Genomic DNA, 5,602 nt, shown 5'->3' with positions numbered 1-5,602 from the left:
TTTGCTTCTGGTTTTCTTCTTCAATCTTTTCAATCACGAATATTTCAACTCTGAATATAAGCCCCCTCCCAGTACTTTTAAGAGTAATGATTTAACTTATATGCAAGGGAACCGTAAGAAGGCCCCGGGGCATGTGGCCATATAGGTCCTGAGGTGGACTGCGTCTTAGTATATCGACAGGCTACACCCCAACTTAATTTATATAAAATGAGTTCGGTGTAATTTTTAATACTAGTGCAGAAATGACATTTTAAAAAGAGAACACAGTCATCATGATGAGGTACTTCAAGGCCGATTGTCTTGAGGCAGAAAAACAAACACTTTGGCACTGGTTGAACTTCCGAGTGCCTAGATCTAGAACAGATTTCAGATATTCCTTGAGGAGTGAGCATAACTATGCTGGAACATTCACAGCGACACCCACAAACACGGAAGCTGTGAGTAGAAATGGCCAGTGAGTGCCACCCACAATGTGGCTGTGTTGTTCTGTTCTGCAGGACACAGCACAGACATTTTACCAACGCTTTGTTCTCAGAGCAATTAATTTGTATCTCTCAATTACCCAGGTCCTCTTATTTAAAGAGTGAATCTGCCTTGATTCCAACCGATTTCATATTAGGGTAGTAGGATGTAATGCACAAATTTAAAACCGAAATTAACTCTTATTTGCTGATATTCTGGGTATCACCTTAAAGTTGTGTTAAAGTTTCCTTTGAAATTTGAGCTAAAACTCTAAAAACTGAAAATGTGGAAAGGAGGAGACAGCGAGGAGTGAAATTAGGTTTTTCTTTTCAAAGAGTCATTTAAGGGAATCACTATACTTCCTTTTACTTCTCAGTGTAGAGCAGAATATACTAGATACAGCTGACAAATGTCAGCATGTGGAAACTGTCAGAAGCTACATCTACGATGAACACATTTTCCCAACTTCTTCCCTTAGCTCTTTTCATAGATGAGTCACATAAAGAAATAGATCAGAAATAGATCAGAAGAAGAAATGTGAGAAAATTTAACATCTATGAATTTGGAATTCATTTTAGTCATAAGAGAATTCTCCCATTCCATCAAAAGGAGAATGTTGCTAATTCTGTTCAGTTTGTGCTGTAGTTATTGCATGGATAATTACATGAAATTTTGTTTTGGTGGCCAAAATTATTAGTATTCCAGATCTGATGGAAGAAAAGAAAAATTAAAGTATTTAAATAAATGCATTTTTCCTTAACTTATTATTTTGGTCCCTAATTTCTGCTAAGTGCAAATATTTCCTCCTTACATATAGTCAAATATTTAAATACATTTTATCAGCCACACAAATAAATCTGGGTTTATCCCTCCTATTCTTTTCAAAGTAGGAAAGCTGAACATTTTGGCCATGAACATACAAATAAAAAGTTTAGCTGAGCATGCCTTATTTTTATAGCTCATTCTTAATAGAACACAATTTTAATTATATTCTGTTGGTAAAAAGAGCCCTTTTAGGACAAAAACTCATTTCAAAGTCTGTTTTAGGCACCAATAATTATAAAATAGGCACCATATGAAATAAGGTGACATTATGTGATTAACTAATAGGTGGGGGTACTTTTAGGGTAAAACAAATGCAGGTGGAGAAATTGAGGATTAAATTGAGGCATTTGCACTCAGTAACATGCCTGCCATTTTTAATGTTTTAGTTTGTTTTTGAGACAAGGTCTCTGTAATTCACTACATTGCCCAGGCTGGGCTTGAACTTGTGATTCTCCAGCCATAGTCCTCCAGAGTGCTGGTATTGTAAGCCAGATGCTTGGCTTAGTCTCTTTCATCTTTCCTTTCATCTTCCCCAGACCTTTTAAAGGTTAAGTTCTCCAAATGAAGGTTCAGATAGCATGCGTTAGTATGCCACACATCCAGGAGATGTTGTGATAGAAACCACATTAACTGTAAGAGCTAATGCTTCACAAAGCATGAGTCTTAAGAGGAACAGCTGATAGGTAAATTGCTAAAGCCCTTATAAGTGCTTTACCTTTACAAAGCAAGGACCATTTTTGAATCTTTGCTCTACTCATGTGGGAACTGATGTGGCTCAGAGGGTTTGGGCAACTTGTTTGTGAGTCACCCAGTTAGTCAGTGGTAGAACTGGGACCAGAATCAGATCTGTTTATCTCTACACTATGCTGTTAGCCATTACATTTTATTAGATGCAGCATAATGTAATTAGGAAAAACAAAGACGTAAAGCTATGGCCTTGGCCATTGTAATAGACACACCATTGAGAAAGGCTGTGCTGCTGTGAACACGACAGATGTTGGCCACTGGCTGTAGTAACCACATGGTGTTTGGCCAGTTATTCAGGACTGAAGAGGACCTTCAATGCCTTGTGTGACCTGGGCTCTGCCCAGCACCCAGTCTTCCCTGGCCCTCTCTACTGTCCTCCACCAGGCTCAAGAAGTCCCACCGTCCTTCCACTGGGTCCTCAGCCAACCCTTTCCTGTCTTAAGAAGCTTTTTGAAAACTCTGTTTTCTCCAGAAAGTCATCACCTGCCTAACCAATCTTTACCTCCCACCTTTTAGTCCTTGCTCTTCTTTCATTGTTGCTTGATATTTGCATTCCTAGCACACGACTGAAATTTTTGTGACACATCTCTGCAGTTAATATCTGTTCTATTCCATCAGGGGTTCACAAACTATGGCCCACAGGTCCAATCCAACCCACTTCTGGTTTTGGCAGTAAGTAAGGGTTTGTTGGACACACTCACTCATTAAGATATTGTGCACCTCTGCAGTCAAGCTCCTGAGGAGGAGCTGAGGAGCAGGCGCACCTCGAAAGATTCCAGGTATTTCCTCGGTCTTTCACAGAGCTCTGCTGACCCAGTGACAGACAGTAATCTGGGTGGAATTTGGATTCATCACTGAATCTCTAGGCACACTGCTGACTAGTACCACTTATCGATTTAGTAAATAACCAAATTATTCAGCTATAAAATGGGGGTATGAAGGATTAAATGAAACTCAGTATATGTGGCTCTTGGAACATAACTGGTGCCTCCTTTATTAAACTGCCTGAACAAGCTTGTAAAACTCTGACAATTCAGGATTTTATTATTCCATATTTGCTTAAGAAAGCCATCTTGTTTAGATTAAAAATGTTTATAAACTTGGAAACTGAAAGAAATTAAACACAAAAAAGCTGTTAATTTTTATCCTCGCCTAAACTATTTTATGGAAACAAGTGGAGTTTCAGAACCTTAGCTGTTCTCTGCGTCCCTTATAAATGATAAAGGCAAAATTCAGCTTAAGCAAATAGCCATGCTGTTTTCCACCAGTTATACTTCTGATACCCAGCTTATGCCAACAGTGCTGTAATGCTCCAGCTTACCCTGTAAACCAGTTTTTCTCTGCCTGGTAAACACACACCCTGCTCAATGCACAGACAATACATCATCGCTGTGCTGTGGCAGGGGAGTCTCCATGACTGTTCAGAAAAGATGACAGTGAGGCATTGTGTGAAGTTTCCCAAGACAGTCTACAGTGGGGAAGGCTACTTCAAAAAAGGCAGAGCAGTGAGCACTTTTCTTTTCAACATGTGAACACACAATGTAAAGGAAGCCCAGGCTGGGGCTGCTGCCATAGATGTGCTGGCTTTGATTATCAGAGCTGACCTATATATCTGGGAACCCCTCCCAAATGGCTCTCTAACATGCTTTCCGAGAAGGTGAGAGATGACTATAACAAACAGCAACATGTGACAGCTGTTTAAAATTGTCAACAGCTGTCTGACAATGATCACTGAAATATTTATTTAAACATGAGAATTTTCAGTTTTACTAGCTCCATTTAAGAGTGTTGACTTATAGGGCCTCTTGTATCTTTCTAGTGAAGAAGATAAGTAGATCCTAAACCTTATAGGATAAAGTCAAATAATTCATCTTTAAGATTTAAAGTAAAGTGGATTTAGATACTGTTTCCTTTTCCCAAAATTATTATAACTTTTAATATCACCAAGAGTTAACGCTACAGGCAACTACATTTAAACTTACTTAAAAGTTCATTTGTTAGCCTAAAAGCAGTGTTCAAATTCCTGTATTGCCATGTGAGACTTAGGTTTATAGCACTTAATGGAAGCTCATGAATTCAAACCATGAAATTTTTCTTCTATCATTGCAAATGAAAGGGAGATATTAATGAATCTCACAAATCCAAAAATGACCTAGCATTATTAACAAAGTGTAAAGGTGAATTCATGTAATTTTTAACAACATCCCAAACAGGTTCAAGTCCAAATAACAAGGCCAGAATAGTCAATGGTACACAATGTTCAATGTTTCTTTCTAAATGTCAATTGCAAGCTATAAACTGATTGAAAAGTAGTGCCTTAATACCGGTAGATTTATAGCTTTTTGTCCTGATCTAAATCAATTCATATGTTTGAAAACACTGAAGGAATCCATCATAACTCTCAGCATTATTAATCCTTTAGCTCAATTCAGTCACGTACAAGTCCCACATACCTTGAAATATATAATAATATAAAGGTAAATAAACTTGAAAACATGAAAAGCTTCTTGGTTCTTAATGGCTTATTGGACTTGGAGGCACAAATAACAATTTCTTTTCATTATAACTTAGATATGACAACACTGAAGTTACAAAAATGAAAGGAATCTATTCTGGTTTCCTTTGTAGGTTCAGGAAGATAAAAACGGACCATAGGGAGAGGGCGGTCTCTCCTAGGGGTGTACAATCTGGTTGGCCACCCAAAGGCTATTGGTAGCCTCCTTCAGTGTGCTGTCTCCTCTCTGAGGCCATAGGATACCTGTTTTGCAGGCTCCGTTCTGTTCGCGCAATTCTTAGGATCCAGTAGTCCTGCATTCTCTCCCAAGACCACAGTTTGCTATTTAACATTAAAGAGACTATTTGCTTGTTGCTTATTAATTAAGATGTGAACAAACAGCCAGCTACCCTTGCCCTGCCTAACTCAGTCCACTCTTCCCCAGTGTGAAGACAAATGAGTTTCGTCCCAGGCATTCCTGATGTATAAGTTTTTAACGTCAAACTGAATGTTTGGACGTGTAAACTTTTCAGAGTTAATTAATTGTATCGTGTAGACATTATCATTGGAGTTTTAGAAAAAAAAATTCCAACAACATATGCCCCTGTTTATAAAATTCAGGATTTCAGGAGTGGATTAACTGAAAAATTTTTGCCTATAGTTTTTGTGTTACTAGTATCTTGTGTGGGTGTTTTCTTTGTTTTGTTGTCGGTAAGATCCTAAAAAGTTTTGGACATCTTTCAAAGTCTCTTTTATGGTGAAAAGAGTGAAAGTCATTTTTAGACCGAGTATTTGCCTATATTGTAAACTTTTAAATGGATGACCACAAAAGGCCTCGTTCCCATGAATATAAGAAAATCTTTGTTTGGTGATGCATGCAAGAGAGTAATGCTATGCTTATTAACTCCTACTTATTAAGCTATTCATGTCACACAAATACAGCTTCCATTTAAAATTCATGGTGAAGGAAAAAGTGAATAACCATGAATGTCTAGACTATATTTCCAACAGTTAAGGCACTTTTTCTCCATTTACATGTAAGAGACTTTCAGTTAATTCACAAAACTTCTCTTC

The 5,602-nt window shown here is 37.9% G+C and overlaps 1 protein-coding gene across 7 annotated transcripts in view; it reads right to left on the bottom strand.

Moving 5' to 3' along the window:
* Positions 1-5,602, bottom strand: part of Mef2c (myocyte enhancer factor 2C) — a 138,022-nt gene that overhangs the window by 79,165 nt on the left and 53,255 nt on the right. The gene's annotated exons all lie outside the window — the stretch shown is intronic.

Source organism: Fukomys damarensis, unplaced genomic scaffold (genome assembly GCF_012274545.1).
Source record: "Fukomys damarensis isolate Sample0158 unplaced genomic scaffold, DMR_v1.0_HiC HiC_scaffold_3, whole genome shotgun sequence".
NCBI classification, from domain to species: Eukaryota; Metazoa; Chordata; class Mammalia; order Rodentia; family Bathyergidae; genus Fukomys; species Fukomys damarensis.
This window is presented reverse-complemented; position numbering and strand designations above follow the sequence as displayed.